The following is a 17,021-nucleotide window of genomic DNA, read 5'->3' on the forward strand; positions in this document are numbered from 1 at the left end:
CACTACGTGTTAAAGGCCCTGGGCGAGGCTCTGGAGTGTCACAGTAAAAGAGACCTGGTCCTGTCCTCAGGAATCGTGCAATCCCAGAGGACAGACAGACAAGCAGGCCCTCCTTCTAACACTCATGGAGTCTCACAACACCGAGTTTCATCAAGTCCAGGCCGTATAGCTTGCCTGTGCCTGAGCTCAGTCAAACTGTAGAACCCCTCTAAGAGGTTCCTTCCCCCCAAATGCACCGTGGAGAGAGGTGATGTCATCTCCTTGGGCTCCCCTCGAAGTTGTACAAGGGTAGAACATCCGGGAAATGTCTGAAGTCTGTTTTATCAGGATTGTCTTTATATTAAAAAAATTTGCCCATCGGCACCTGGGTGTGCGTATGTGTCTGCACACTTACGTACATGGAGGGAGGCGGGCACCTGCCATCTGCCCCCTCACCAACAGTATAATTATTATTCTGGGTATTCAGGAAGAGCCGAAAGTTAATGGAACCCAATGCAATGAGCGACACCTTGTAAAACAATCTCAATTACCAGATAACCAATCTCCGTGCAATTCCGGAGAGGATAGAAGGAGACCACGGGGGTTTGAGCAAACGAGAGCCAGAGCCGCGGGCAGAGGCAGGGAGATGGAGCTGTTCGTTATCTCGCCAGCTCAGAACAGAGGTTGGGCACAGGGGCGGGCTGCTGCGCTAAGAGCCATTCCTTTTCCAAGGGTCGAGGAGGGGATGGTGAAGAGTGAAGATAACCGAGTTAGTCAAGTGGGAAAGAGTGTTCTGTAGGCTGTGCCCACCCTCCCCCTCCCTCCCCCTCAGTGCCTGCAGCTCAGCTTTTCACCTTGCCCTGCTGGGTACCTGGGAGACCTGCTTCCCCAGGACGGGGGGGTGCGGCGGGTGTCCCTGGGGACACTGCTCTAGGCCCTGCTCTAGCAATGTCGCTGTGGTCTTCCACGAGACACTGGGACACGGGGTGTCCACGGGGACACTGCTCTAGGCCCTGCTCTAGCAATGTCGCTGGCTGTCCTGCCCCAGTGACCCGTGACACTAGTTCTCTAGCCCCTCCGGGTGGGTTTGGCGAGCAGGTAGGGGATGGGGTGGGGGGCTCTGCAGGGAGGGTGTCCTCGCATCCATGCCCTGGTCTGTCCTGAGGTGGGGAAGTTGAGGGAGCAGTGGGAGTGACAGCGGCCCACCCACACCGCCTAACCACGACAGAGGGAGAGTCTCCATCGTCTGGGTCCAGGAGGCAGACTGGCTGGCCTTCACCAAGCCCTTCCCCACGCGCCTCCCCACCTGGCCTGCCTGCAGCCTGGACAGGTATGGCCTCGGCTGTCTTCACCAGCTGAGTAGGTTATGGGACTCGTTCAAGGTCACTAGGCCACCAAAGAGTGGCCCTGAATCGGCTCTTCTCTCTCAATGCGGCACTCATTTGGTTAAAAATCTCATTTTCAACACTTCTCCTTTCTTGTGAAGGGGAGAAAGCACGATGGGTTGTGTTTTTTTTTTTTTTTAATAAATCTCATTTTGAATTTAAATCTCTTTTTAAAATGTTGAAAGAACCACAGCTGCCTGTCTGTCATTGTCTTCCATTCTCCCTCCCGCAGCTCCCCTCACTCCCCTCCCCTCCCCGGCTGCAGAGCTCCCCCTGCACGAGCTGGCTGCTCCGGCTGCCGGAGGAGAGGTAGAAGAAGCAGGCTCAAGGGCCTGCCAGAGAGAGGGTCTCGGGGTTCCCACTCTTTGGGAAGGAGCTGGATGATCCCATGCTTTGTGTTGTCTGACCCCCAAGATCGCCTTAGCCATTCCTCGGATCTTGAGCAGAAGCATGGCTCCTGAAAATTCCATAGCCATCGTCTTCAGGTCAGAGCATCCTCAGACAAAATCACCTAAGGAAAGCCACCCTGTGGGGCCCCCTCAGCCTTGTTCTCCCTTTTTTCACCGTCTGACCTGAAAGAGGCTCGCGCATGTGTGTTATCACCCTGGAAACTCAAAGCAACTCCACAAGGCAGTTCTAACCATTCCCATTTTAGAGATGAAGAGACTGAGGCTCCATAGTAAGATCAAGCATATCCGGCCCTCAGTGTCCCCAGGCAGATATAGCTGCTCAGGGTCACAGAGCCGGCGGCCCAGCCAGGACTGGAAGTCAGGTCCTGGGACTCCAAATCTAGTGCTCTTCCCACCATGCTCTCTGGCGTGCCAGCCTCGGTCCTACCTCCAGAGGGCAGGGAAGGGATTGGAGGACTGGTGCCTTCCACACTGCTCCTAAAACGTGGGCCCAGCCCATGGACAGAGACAAAACGCAAGCAGAGCAGCAGGCCTGACCCCGCGGAGAACACGGAGAGCGGCGATGACTCCCTGGGTGGGAATAAAGCCAACAAGCGAGGAGCCGCTGATTGGGAGATAATCTCGGAGAAATGATCAAGTGGCAGTTGCTTCCGCAGCTGCGGGGCTGCATCTGGGGCCAGTGCTGACGTGAGCTCCGCCCCCAGATCCGCATTGTCACCGCTTGTTGGAAAAACAGATGTTATTGTCCTCTGTTCCCGTCCCTTTGTCCCTAATAGGCACTTAAGTGCAGGAGGGGGAACGGAGAAACGGGGACAGAATCGGGCGTCTATTTCACGCTCTCTCTCCGGAAGCTTGCACTTCGTGGGACTTGCGGTTTGGGACAGAGCGGGTGCAGGAAAGGACCTCCTCCCGCTGCCCCGAGTGTCCCCGGACTGGCAGGTGCTGAGGACAGGTCCTGGGAGGGGGTGCCTCCTTGTCTCTCCTAGGTGCAGGGCTTGGATGTTAGAGGAAGGGATGATGGGTACCCCTAGCCTTCTGTCCTGACTCCCTGCATTTGGGAGGTTGGATGAGGTCAAGGGCTGATGGGATCAAGGTCTTGAGTCCTGTTCTTGTTTGGGATTCATTCATTCATTCATTCATCTGCTCATTCGTCGAACTGCTCCTGAGCACAGCCTTCAAGGCTTACCCTTCACCCGAGCTCTGACACCAGCATGCCGGTTTGCAGGCGAAAACTTCTCGTGGAAGACCATAGCATTCTCTTCCATCAGGTCACCATGGCTCTGACTTAATGTGAGCTCAGAGGCTCTCCTGCACCGAAATAGCTCTGCAGCAATCTGCCCGGTGCCTCTGCCTCACGGCCCACCGTCAGCCAGCCCTCTGGATGAAGGCATTCTCTTTCCCAAAGGTCCCTGCCAAAATGCAAGTGCATAACTGAGGAGGGCTCACGGGGGGCTCAGGAGGGGGGAAAGGTCTGCCTGTCACTAGGGAGAACAGAAGATGGGGCCCCCAATGAAGGCCACACAGGATGGGGAAGTTTTGGCAGGGGGCCGATGAGAAGAGAGATGTCCCGCGTCTGGGCGGCTGCCCTGGGAGGGAGGCTCGAGGGGCTGTGGGAGAAAACTAGGGATGCAGGATAGCAGTTCCCAGAGGACCCGGTCCTGCATGTCACTGGTTGCCCCACTCTGCTGAGACCCCGCAGCGTAAGACCGGGGTCTATCCCAACCTTTCCGCTCCTGGCTGGAGTGGGGGGAACTATTTATGTCCCGCTGACTCTCAGGCCCCAGAACCTCAGAGACCGGGCCACCTCTGTCCCCACAGGCGCCTCCTCCTTATCTCAGTGGGGGTAGAAGGGGCAGAGATGGGGTGGAGACAGACCCACACCTCTGCTGCCTTGCCTCTCGCCATCTGCTGCTCTGTGTCCGTTCTCTCCCCCAGCAGGGGCCCGGGGCTGATTCCAGGTGAGCCCAGGCCCCCAACAAGCCACTTCCCAGGGCAGACAGTGGCCTGGGCCATCCTGATGCGTTTGATGAAAGAAGAGAGGATGCCAACATTGATGGGGGCAGGGGAGTCCCTGTCCTGTCACCCCCCCCCCACCAGATGGGCATCAGGCAGCTAATTAACGGGGGAGGGGCCCACCAGGCAGAGATGCCCTTTGTAACCTCTTACTACTTAATATTCAAAACCTATTTCACCTCCCTATAGCAGAACTTCTAAAAAAGTCACATAATTAGAGCACATTAGAATTCATCTGAGATGGTTTCCATAAAGACAATTATTATCTAGCGATAACTCCGGGTGAGTGCATGGGCTTACGGAAGACCGGAGCTGAGGGAGGGCTTGGCCCCCTCCCGTGCCCACCCACTTTGTTCTGCTCCAGGAAGCACTCAAGAGCATCTTGGGGACGGTTCCCAAGGTCCTCGCACCCCTCCCCACCTCACTGCCTTCTGCACCGGCGTGACTACACCATCCGACAGCTCGCCCCGAACCCTCGAGTCACAAGGGCTCGGAGGAGGAACAAAATATGGACAGAATCTGACCAGAACCTGCAAAGGCTTGCTTATCTCTGGTAGCTCTCTATTGCCTCCCCTGACTCTTCTGTCCCCCCTGCCACACTCACCCTCACCGGCCCCGTGCTCAGATCTGGTGAGGGCACAGAGAGGCTCTCTGGAGCAAGGGGCTTTAGCCCTAAGGATGACACTCAGAAGACTCAGAATGGAGAGGAACCCTGGGAAGTTGGGAAGCCTTCTCCTTGCCCCCAAGCAGGGACTCCTGATCCAATAGCTCTGAAGGCAGAGACTGTACCCCTGACCTTGGGCAGATGGGCCTCTTTAAAGCATGATCCCTCTGAATATACTTTTAAACTATTCCACAGTGTCAGAAGGCAGGAGAGTGGTTGGAGGAGACTCGGGCACATAATAAAGAGATGCTTCACCTCGAGAAGATTCATCACAGTAGACGCTTACAACTCATACACGCTCCTGTGTGTACGTTTTGCCTCGATGAAACGTTTGCCCCAGAAGGTCTCTGTCAAGTAGAGATGAATACTGCCATAATTATGTCATCCAAATTAAATAATCTCTTTTAGGGTCAGATGACACAGCCTGCAGAAAGCAGCAGATAATCCACAATTGTTTTGGACTTGGACTTGGATTGAGTGTATGACGCGCAACACGCATTTGTTTTCCAAAGATTTGCTTCTGTACGTGTGTCATATTAGAATTGTAATATTTTGTATTGTCTAGTAAACATATTAAATATTAGAATTAGGTGGCAATTTCTGAAGATATACTACTTAGCTTTGGGGTAAGATTGTCCAGAAGCATCGGGTGGCATGGAAGTCAGACTGCGGCGGAAGTAAGAAGTTGACTGAGGTCATCTCCCCCCTCCACCGCTTGTCTGTTCTGTCCCTTCGCTCAGTGCTGGACGTGCTTTCACTGCCTGGTTGCGGGAAAGCACGTTTCTCTGCTCCTCTGATGGGTCCCAAAGTCAGGTTTTTTTGTTGTTGTTGTTTGTTTACTGGTTTGTTTTTAAAGATTTTATTTCTTTGTCAGAGAGAGAGAGCGCGCGAGTACACACAAGCAGGGGGAGCAGCAGAGACAGGGAAGAAGCAGGCTTACCGCTGAGCAGGAGGCCCAGTGTGAGCTCCATCCCAGGACCCTGGGATCATGACCTGAGCTGAAGGCAGATGCTTAGCCGGCTGAGCCCCCAGGCGTCCCGCCCCAGTGTCAGGTCTTGAATGAGAGCTACCTCCTCTTGGTCGAAAGGATCAGAAAGGAACTGCCCATTGGAGGAGGGCAGAGGCTGATTCCAGATCGGTGACCGTGGTACCCTGTATGCCCCCTCCCCCCTCCCATGGCACGCCTCTTTGCAATGTGCCTACTCTCCAGTCTCCTTGTCAAGAAGCAGAGTCTCTTTCCCCTCCCCCTTGAATCTGGGTGAATCTATGGCTTACTTTGGCCAACACAGTATGGTGGAAGTGACACTTCCCAGCCTGGGCCCTGACAGGCCTTGCCGCTTCTGCCCTCCCCCCATGGGACTAGCCTGGGACCTCCAGTGGAGGAGTCAGGGGCAGCCTCCTGAAGGGTAAGAAGCCACATGAAGCGGGGACGGGCTGTCCCAGCTGAGGTTCCCAGACCATCCAGCTGACAAGCCGACACCAACCACCAGACGGGGGTGCGAGGTCCATTTCAGATCCTCTGGCCACGCCAGCCACCAGCCGACTGCACACGAGTGAGTCCAGGAAGGACCGGGCCAAGACACACACCCGCAGATTCACGAGCACGTAAATAGTTGTTTTTAGCCACTCAGTTTTGGGGGTGGTTTGTCACACAGCAATTCATAACTGATACAGTTATCAACATCCTTGCTTGAACACCTGCTGGCCAATGCCAGTTCTGCAAGGGACAGGACTGTGCCCTCAGTGCTCTGTCCATTCTTCCATCTAGAAGGCCTGGAAGCAACTTTTTGCCCAAGATTTGTTGCTTTGCTCATCCCCACCGGTTTCCAGGGCTGGGATGGTGGCGCCCGCTGTTCTTTATTAGTTTAATATATGTTAAAGCCTCCAAAGAGATGGTGGGCTCAGGTAGAACAGATGAAATGTGACTAAGTTCTGGGGGATGATTGATAATGAGTAGGGACTGGAAAATCAATTGTGTTAATTCCTAGTCTGTCAGTGGGACTGAGAATTAATGAGAAAATCTGTCTAACTTAATGGTATTTACACATTATACAGAGTGTGATAAAATTGTCGGCAGGTGCTGCTTGGCATTCCAATTACACCAGGCCGCACAACCTGAGGGGCAGGCAGGGCTGAGCTGTGCAGGACCTGGGCTGGGCAGCCGGGGACTGACCCCAACTATCACGCTAACCTCGGAGGAGGTCCCGGGACCCTGCGTGGATCTCAGCGGCACTGCTGGTCCCTGCCACATGGGGGTGTCCGACTGGCAGTGTCTCTGGGATTTGTGGGAGGGCACATCTCCAGGCCTGCTCTGGAGATAAGCACCCAGAAGCCACACGGGCCATTGGACAATGGCCAAGGGTGGGTTCAGTCTCCTGTGCTGGCCTGATCTGAAAGACACAGAGGGTCTTCCTGACCGACCTGACCCCTTCCCCATGGGGAAGGCACCAGCCCTCGCCTATACCACACCCGCCCGAGCCGTCACTTGTTTGTAGGTAGCCCCCTTGCAAAGCCTCATAGACAGGGATGGACGAAGCTGGGTGTTTGCTTCCCTGAACGCCTGCAGACCAAGGCTTGTCCTGACCAGGGACATGGAGGTGTCCATGGAGGCATCCCCAAGAACCCTCAACTCGCGGTATTCACCCCCTTGTGTGGTCTTCTTTCATACCAGATAGGGCTGATCTGAGGGTCTTGTAAGATATTGCAGACAGATAACGGATACAGATGGGAGAGAAGGGGCGGGCAGCGCTGGGGTCCCCCCGTAGGGTGTGGAGCTGAGGGAAGACATCCCCACGTAGCATCCCTTTGCTCCCACCCTGAGTTTTATTCCAATGAAACCTACTTGTGTGTTTCGCTGCTTCCCAAACACCTCCCCGCCCCTCCCCCATGAACATGCCACTTTCTTGGTGACTCAGTGACTCAGGGCAAGGGTGAGTCTCAGCCCTTCTCACCACCAGAGCCTGTGGCCTGCGGGCTGTCTAATAGAGCTCTCAGACCAGGGTGAGCAAGGGAGGCTTTGCAGAGCACGGGGAGCCCTGTAGATTTTAATCCTTTCCCTGTTTAATCTTTCCTTCGCTTCCTTTGGCTCCCACATATCCACATGCACCGAGGAGTTTCAAAAGATAAGCCCCACCACCAAAGATGGCAAACCACCCTGCTCCAACGGGAGTACAATTCAGCCAAGAGGGAAACCCCAGATCCCCAGCTGGCCTCTGGGAGCTGGAGGAGCCTGTGGGAGTCAGGGACCCCGGACCCTCCACCCCAGGCTGTCACTTCCTTTGGCCTCTGACTAGGGCCTGCTCAGATCCCATAATGCCCCTGGCTGGGCTGGGAGCCAGAGGGGCCTGCGTACCCCTGGCGTGCTTGGTCAGCCTATCGCAGCGGGGCCTCACAGTCAAGAGCAGGGTCTTTGAAATCAGAGTCCTGAGAGCGGATCTCAGCTCTGCCATTTCCTGCCGTAGGACTCAGGACCAATGATGTACTTCTCTGGGATCTGATTTTGCTGGGACTCAGTAAGTACGAAGGGCCAGCTGTGAGGCTCTCGAGTTTGCAGGTGAGCCGTCCCTGGAGTCAGCCCCTCAGCCTTCCCCTCACTCAGCGGGCAAGCGAGGCAGCTGTCTCGCCTCTGAGCGCTAGCCAGGCTGGGGTGCCGTGTGACATAAGGACACGAAACCATCCTTCAGGCCAAAGAATCTCCACGCAACAAATTCATTCTGCGTAATAAAGAATGCGGCTGCACCCCTGCTCAGAGCGTTGGAGATCTGAATTCCTGCCTTGGCGCTTCAGAGACACGGATGGAAGAAATGAGCTCAGGGTCTCTGGGAAAAACCTTTGAACCTGTTTTGGAAATCCGATTTGTCCGACGGGGGCGCATCTGCCCTCCAGGTCTGGAAGAAAGGGAAGGACTGTGGAGGGCTGCAGGCAGGGGCACAGGAAACAGCGGGCAAGGAGGGACAAGGTTCAGAAAAGGAGTGTGACAGGGACACACAAACCCAGGGACCTTCCAAGCAATGCCCCCGCCCCCTGCCCCCATCCAGGGAAGCTTTTGGGGCAGCGGGAGAGAAGGGCTCCCTTGCTGGTGTTAGAAGGAGCAGCAGAAACTCACGGACTGAGACACAGCCCGCGCCCCTTCCACTCACGCAGGCCAAGCTCTGGCCTCCTCCCACCTCATATGGACCCTCCCTTCCTCCCCGGGGCTGCCTTCGAAGCTTGCTCGTTCATTCCTTTATTCTTTCGACACCCGTACGTTGAGCAGCCTTCGGGTGCCAGGGAGCAGGGAGGAAGGACAGAGTCGATTCCGGAAATTCAAGTGCTAAATTCCAGAGTTGATGCAACCAAGCCTTGCAGGTCAACCCCATCAGGTATCCTCAGAAATAGAGGTTACCGCAGGGGTGCCCAGAAAGGTGACAAAAACTGCCCACGAGAGATTGGACGAGAGACCGGCAGAGAAAGTAGCACAGTCAAGGCACGAAGTGGGAGGCGCGTGGGGTGTTTGGAAAGCAGCCAGACGCGGAAGTGGACTTGACTTCAGCTGTGTGGAGGAGGTACACAGGGATGTCTTCCCTCCGCTCCACACCCCTACGTGTTTTGATCCCTCCTTGCTTCTGGGGGTCAGGAATTCAGGAACAGCTCGCTCAGGGTCTCCCTGCAGGTGCAGTCAAGATATCAGCCGGGGCTGTTGTCATCTGAAGGCTTGACAGGGGCTGGAGGACTTGCTTCTAAGACGGGGCACTCCCCTGTGCCTCAGGAGACCTGGGTTCCTTCCGACATGGTGACGGCTTCCCAGAGTGAGTGACCCAAGAGAGGACGAGGAGGAAGCTGCTGTGGTTTTTTATGAGCCTCAACAGTCACAGCTTCCCTACACTCCTGATGATCACTGCTGCCAGTGTGGCTACTGGGGGGCCCTGGTGTGGCTGTGTCTTCCCCCAGAGTGCCCAGCCCCGAAAGATGGTGATGTAGGTGTCCCCACGACTCTGTTTTGGAAATCTTGACCTGAACACCTGCAGTGTGGGAAGGCAGACCCTCGCTGCACACCCACTCTGCCCTGTCGCCATCCCGTGCACTCTGCTCATCTTACCCCCTGCTAGCTGCACTGTCCCCCTATTTTATCTTTACTATCCAACGACGGTGCCATCAGCATGATTGGAGAATGTGGGGGGAGCTGGGCACCATAACAGCCCATCTTTACAGAGGACTCACTGTGTGTTAGGTTGACAGTAAGCACCGTGAAAGGGCTGACTTCATATAGCCTCTCTGGGGAGCTACTAATCCCCATTTTGTAGATGATGAAACTGAAGCACAGAGAGGGTAAGGCAGCTTGCCCAGAGCCACACAGCTCTTAAGTGGCAGAGTTAAAAATCTGTCTCCAGAGCCCACTCTGTGAACCTTATATTGATCGCATCTGAGGCTAGGCTCTGCTCCCTTGCCATGAGGAAGCCACAGTCCATCAGACGGAGGTGGGGGTTCACCGTACAGCAAGGAAGTCAGACGTTAGACATCTAGTGGGTTCTCCAGGCCACAAGTCCCATGGCATCAGAGTAGCTCTTGTCCCCTGTGTTCAGAAAGTGGGGTCTCCCAGACTCCAGTGAGCCCTGAGGCGGCAGCCCAGACAAAGGGCTACGGCCTTTCTTTCATTCATTTTTTTTTTTAATTTTTAAAAATTGTGGTAAAATATACATAATATAAAACTTACTCTTTTCACCATTTTCTTTTTCATTTTCACCATTTTTTAAAAGAGTACAGTTAGTGCATTCACACGGTTGTGCGACTGTCACTGCCATCCGTCCCTGGGAGGTTTTCCTGTCATCTTGAGGTCTCTGCGGGTCCCCAGTTCTCCTGCCAACCAGGACACCCTCCCTCCTTGCTCCCCTGGGGTGGGACAAGCTGTCGGCTGTCGGCTCAGGCTTTCGTCTCTGGAGGCGAGGATTAAAACGATCCACCTCGGAGGTCCGCTCTGCGCATCAGAGGGCCACAGCAGCGACGACACAGGCTGTACCGCGACATGAAAGGGAGTTTATCAACAGCGCCTGGGGCTCGGTAACTCATAAACCTTTCATTAGTTTTACATCGATGACGGCTCAAGTCCTCGGAAGTAGATTTAGGCTGGAAGATAGATGTCTCTATAAATCATCATCTCTGAAAATTAGGGAAATGGAGGGAGCCTTTTTATAGGATTTCCCAGCAGCTTACTTGGGGGAGCCTTGTGTTCTCTCTCTCCCTTCCTGAGCTGATGCGGGATTCCAGCCTCACCATCGGAGGCTCAGAGAAGGGACAGAAAGGGCACCGAACTGCTCTCTCTTCTCCTGGGGCACCTCTAAGCCTGGGGGCTGCAAATCTGGTCATATTGGGGCCGTCTTATTTTCTACACAGAGGCTCAGGGAAACAGCTTTCTGGAAGGTGTTTCAGTGAGAGGGAAAGAAATGAAGCAGCCGCAGGGGAGTAGACAGAGGAGCTTTAAAATTGAGCTTTCACAGGAAATGGGAAAGAAGAGGGGAGGCTTTGCTTGCTAATGAGCAGAACAGTAATAATAACAACACTTTGAGAAGTCTGCCCGCGAGACAGTTACTGGTATGTTTTAGGTATTATCGGGAACCTTTCTTATTTGCTATGTGTTTAATTAATGACTTAATATCATTACTCTTCCACTTTATGGATAAGGAAACTGAGGCCCTGAGAGGCTAAGAGACTTGCAGAAGATGACACAGCCAAATGTGGCAGGGCTTGGGCCTGATTTCCAACCCCCCGGCCCCCTCATGTACACAGCTGTTCCTCGTGGGGGGTAGCCTCTCTTGGGCTTGACTTTGACAATGCCGCCTTCCCCTCTCTCAGTCTGTTTCTTCATCTCTCAAATAGAGAATCGACTTCATGTCCTGCAGACACGAAGTGGGAGGCGAGCCAGCCAGCCAGTTCCAAGCTTAGAGACTTTGGGTAGGATAAACTTCCTCCAAAGGCAGGGAAAGCTGTCCATATCAGGATGATTGTCCACAAGCTTGATTCATGGAGACTTTGCCATGTCTCACGGAGACTTGGCAAATGTTCCCATTTTACAGAGGAGGATGTTCCATCCTGCCCTCCCCCTCTCCCCATCCCTCCAGCCTCTGTTTCAATCAAGCAGACTAGTCAATGGCCGAGGCAGGCTGGAAGCAGATCCTGGCTTCTACTGTGGTGTCCAAGGCAGGCAGACAGCTTAGCTAGTGCAGATGAGCTCTGCGAAAGGCCATGTCTCCAGCCAGGATGTCAGGACAGGGGTCCACACGGCTCCCTTTCTTCTGGGCAGGGGTCCTCTGGCTGGTTCCCTTCTGTGCGGTTCTGCAGCCGCAGCTTCAGATGCTCCTGCCCCCCACCCCCCACCCCGGGGGGCTGCTCTCCATGTTCAGACAGACTAATTACAAGAAACCGCAGAGAGGCGCTGGCAGGGAGCAGGGCTGCTGATTTGATGCACTGGATGGGCCTCGGGACTCAGTGATGTTGGCCAGGTGCCGTTAGGCTCCCCGACAAATCAAAGACTTTTCAATTTCCTTTCTTCACCCCTGCTCCTGCCCCTGGAGGCCGAGCTGTGATGGAGCACAGGAGGGAGCCGGGGCGGCGGGGTGGGGGGGAGGGGGGGGTTGCTGCTGTCTTCCCTGTCCGCTGGCTGCGGAGCAACAAGAAGGCTCCCAGCAAGGAGTGTCCCAGGAGGACTTTTACTCAGAAATAATATGCACGAGGATTTACTTCCTCATTGCTGGGCTTCCAGCTAAGTGCAAGCTTGTTTCCGCTCTGCTCCAGGAGGAGAACTCCCCTCCAAGGTTTCAGGGAAGCAGCAAGACTTTGATTCAACTAGCATTTACTGAGAACCTACTATGCGCTTTACTCACCCCCTGCTGAATCTTCAAAACAGCCTTCTGCGTTGGAGATGCTTATTCCCATTCTACAAATGGGGAAGGTGACTTCTTCAAGGTCTCTAGTTAGTAATAACACTATTGTAACAGTAATAACAGCTGACATTTACTTTCTACGCTAATGAGTCAGGTGCTAGGTATAGCCTCAATGAGCTCTACCCATCGAGCTCACTCCATCCCCACCACTCTGGGAAGTAGGGACTGCTATTATCCCCATTTTGCAGATGAGGAGACAAAAGCCCAGGGAGGTTAAGTAATTGCCCCAGGTTACAGGGATTGTAAGTAATGAAGCTGTGATCCGAATCTGGTAGAGCTGGCACCAGGGACCATGCAGCCGAGCTAGAAATCAGGTCCAGGGTTGCCTGGATGGCTCAGTTATTAAGCGTCTGCCTTTGGCTCAGGTCATGGTCCTGGGATCGAGCCCCATGCCAGGCTCCCTGCTTGGTGGGAAGCCTGCTTCTCCCTCTCCCACTCCCCCTGCTTGTGTTCCCTCTCTCACTGTGTCTCTCCCTGTCGGATAAAGGAATAAGGTCTTAGAAAAAAACCCAAGTCCACTTCTTTGGTTCATGGGCAGTTCCTAAAAGCCACTGATTCTTGGCTTGGTGCCCTTCCTGTCCGTGGGAGGGATGGGGTTTGGAGGGACTGGATCCAGGTACCTAAGGATCTCAGCAACTTCAACGTCAAGACTTGGCTGCTCATCTTGATCAGGACATTTCCGTAGCGAGTAAGTAGCTTAAGCAAAAGAGGGGCTTTTTTTGACTGCAGTGCTGGGGAGTCTGCTGGTGGAGCTAGGGATAAGATGACGTCATCAGGGCTCAGGCTGTCTGTCTCTGGACCTCATTCACCAGCAGCTCTCTCTTCCATCCTCCTGGCAGGGTGGGGGTGGTGGTGGGGGCTACATCCGTTGGCGGTGTGGGCTCTGCTCCAACCCTCCCGGCTAAGGACTGAGTGGGAACCGAAGTGCACCCAACAGCTGCTTGCCAAGCTCTGTGCCCTAATATGCAAAGCAGCGATGGCCCAAGGGGCAGTCTTCCCAATTCCTCTGCCAGGAGGAGTCACCTATGCCTAATACATTTAAGATCTGTATACCCTAACTCGTCCTCTTGGTGTCCGAGACCGACTGCACACAACACCCTCCCCCCACCCACCTGGCAACTCTATCAGATTCCTACACTCCGGGACTATTTATGAAACCCCTACCTCGGGACAGGTGCTGACCCATTTCTGCACAATTTCTGCCCTCCCGCCCCTCGCATTCTGGTAAGGGATCCAATTGGCTTTGCTCAGGTCACATGACCATACTTGGACCAATCACTATCGCGCAGGGCACTTGATTGACAGCCTCCCCAGGACCACCTAGACACCCCGCTCAGTGCTTTCTGGAAGGAAACTGCGGGGCCAGGCTGCGGAAGTAACTGACATGCCCTGAACTCTGGGGATCCCAGCAAGGTCATAGTTCTTCTTTTCTTCGTCCAGTAGCCTTCCAACCTGCATTGGGAGATGCTTGGGCCCCAGTACTCAGGGAAGAGTGTCGTCCTTAAAGGGCTCAAGCCATACGCCTATCACTCCCTCAGATCTTGCTCAGAGGAAAGAGTCAGGGGTCAGGACTGTTTACCCAAGATCATCGTCGTTGTGACTTTTAGTTTAGGGGAGAAGAAAAACGATGAAGCCCAGGAGGCTGTCCATGTCAGGGTGCAGGGCCTAAATGGGGTCCCCAGTTCCATTGTTCGTGGGTTGGTGGGGGGCTTACTAGGTCTGGTAGACATGGAGTACTAGTTATGTGCCAGGAGCCTCTCCTGCTTTGTCTCCCTTAAACTCTACACCCGCCAGGTAGGTATTATCCCATTTTGCTGGTGAAGAGACTGAGGCTCGGAGAGGTAAAGTAATGGAAATAGGCTCGCTCTGCTGTGCTGACCCAGAGGCCCCCCCTCTGAGCCCACAGAGGCACTTCTCAAGAAGAGATTGCCCTTCCCAGTCGCTTCCCACATGCCCAATGAGGGACCACTCGAGGACACGGTTTCAGCTCCTGGTCCCTGCCTCTCTTCCAGTCCACCCGCCCCGAGAGACTCAGCAAACCCTCCTGCAGTCCCACCTCGTACCGTTTCCCCTTGCTCCCACTTACTTCTGGGCGGCATCTCCCAGGTTCCTGAGCACTTTCACGTGATGTCACCGTCAAAGGACGAACATTGTCTGTTCCCTGAGGCCACCTCACCTTTTGGGACCCCTGCTGGCGCATCCCAGGTGCAAGCAAGCCTAGCGGAGCCACATGGCCTGTCTGCCGCTAGAGGGAGCTCCCAGCGTGGCCTTGTGCCTTCTTGGGTGCTGAGGGGTGGGGTCCTGTAGAGGACCCCGGGGATGCCTTGCCAAGAGCCTTATGGAGACCCGGATGTCCTGACAGTATGGTCCCACTGGAGGCTGAGATGCTCTGGTTTGTGCACTCTGCGTCTCCATTATTAAAGCCGAAGGCTGGGGAGAGGCAAGGGGCTGGAAATGGAGCCCCAGCATCCAGGACGGTGGGTTGAGGCTCTGCCTTCCCTCCCACGTCCCTGGCTGGCGTCGCTCAAGTCCCCTCCAAGTCAGAGAAGAGCACTTGTGACTCAGCAATCCAGCAGCAGCTTTTCCATCCCTCGTTCATTGATTCACTGACTCATGCAAAACACATTTAGTGAGCACCTACTATATATAAGCACTGGGCTAAGCCTTGGAGATACAGACCGTGGTGACCCAGACACTGCTCCTCGTGTCATGGAGTGGTTGGTCTTGTTGAAGGGCGGGGAGGGGAGAGATGCATAAAGAAGGGATAGATGTAATTTGGGGCTCCTGGGTGGCTCAGTCAGTTAAGCCTCTGATTCTTGGTTTCAACTTAGGTCGTGATCTCAGGGTCCTGGGATTGAGCCCCAGGTCATGCTCAGCTGGGAGTCGGGTTGAGGATTCTCTCTCCCTCTCCCCTCAAATAAATAAAATAAATATTAAAAAAAAAAAAAAAAGCCCAAGCAATTACCGTGTTGTGTGTTAAGTTCTACAAAGGCGCAGGAGGCCCAGGGGCAAAAAGGATGTACTTAAAACTCTACCTGGGGGTCAGGAAGGCATCTCAGGGGAGGGAGAACTTCTAAGCTGAGAGCCAGAAGAGCTGAGGAGTCAGCGAGGCAAAATGCAAAGTGTTCCAAGCAGAGTGACCAGTTTGCACAGATGCCCAGAAAGGAGGGAGCGTACATGCACGTGTGTACTCAGCCCACACACACTCTACCAGCATCTACTGTGTGCCAGGTGCTTCTAGACGCCGGGACGGGCTACCAGGGAGCCAGGCAAACAATGTCCCTGTCTCAGGATGCTCACATGCTAGTGGAACGTGGCCACTTAGGCAATCCAAAGAGGCCATAGGGAGAGATGTGGAAGGGACAGTAGCCTCTTCTGTGCTCAGAGTACCCTGGGTCCCATTCTCCATCCTTCTCCCACCATGCCTGGTGGCTGGCCCCCAAGCCTTCCCTCCATGGTCAGTTGTGGGGAGGTCACCCAGTCCATGGGGGGGCGGGGCGTCTGGGCCAGCATTGCACTAGCCCAGCTGAGCTGCTCTGCTAATTACAGTGATGAATGGGTTTAATTTACTTAGAAGAGTAATGTGCTGTCACTCCGTTGTCAGAGCTCAGCCTCAGTGTCTGCTCTGCTCCCTCCCCTCGACCCCGACAGGTGCCTGCCGGAGCTTCCTCACTGGTGGCCCAGCGACTTACCTGCTTATCACCATGCCTGCTTGGGACCTATCTGCTGCTTCCGCTGGAGAGGAGAATTTGAGAATTCGCATCTATCCCCACTGTTGAAGAGTTGTGGGGCCACACCTTGCTGGTCGGGAAGGGTAGACCTTCCCGTTCTCTGAGTCACCGCTGCACAGGGCAGAGAACCCCCGATCTCTTGTTCCTTCCCTTTCCCCCACCCCTCTATCCCTTTGCCTGGCTGAAGCCATTTTATGTGGCTTCTGTTTCATGGCCACCTTCCGGGCTGTAGAACATGAGTGCCCTGAAGGGCAGGGACCTTCTCAGCAGCTCTGTTGATTGAATGAATAATGAATGCGGGAATGAAGGAATGAAAAGTCCTTGAAAGCCTGACCCCCACCCCCACCCCGCCATGTGCCTCAGGCCTTGTAATAGGAGGACTTGGGATCTGGTGCTTCTCTTCCCCAAACCTTGTGTGTCTCCCCTCCCGGCTGTAGGTGACAGGTGGCCCGGAGTCTTTATCCTGCCACCTGAGAGAAGCAGGAGACTCATGCAAACACGGAGACTGAACAGAAGTCAAGGCCAGAAGTCAAGGCCTGGCAGTCTAAACCCATTTTAGGCAGAGCAAGGACATCAAGACCAGCAGGTTCGGCCCTGCAGCCGGAGAAGCCCAGGTCCCCATCCTAGGAGATGTTTTCCAGCCTCCAACCCGAGCTTCCTTTGACTTCTCTCATTTCTCCCGTGACCCCAGGAGGAGCAGAACTTCCTTGTGATTGACCGTCTTCTCCTGCTGTCTGACCCTCCCCCGTCTTCCGTCTTGCACCCGATACTGCCCTGCATCAGTGCGGCTGGGTGGGGGCACCTGGGCAGGGCTGTCTTCTCAGAGCCAACCTAGGAACTTTCTTCTACTTCCCAGGGCAATTCTGAGACCACGTCCAGGTCTCCCGGTTCCTCAAGGACCGTTATTGCCAAGACTGCCCTAG

The sequence above is a fragment of the Mustela nigripes genome, chromosome 14, assembly GCF_022355385.1.
Source record: "Mustela nigripes isolate SB6536 chromosome 14, MUSNIG.SB6536, whole genome shotgun sequence".
Taxonomy (NCBI): Eukaryota; Metazoa; Chordata; class Mammalia; order Carnivora; family Mustelidae; genus Mustela; species Mustela nigripes.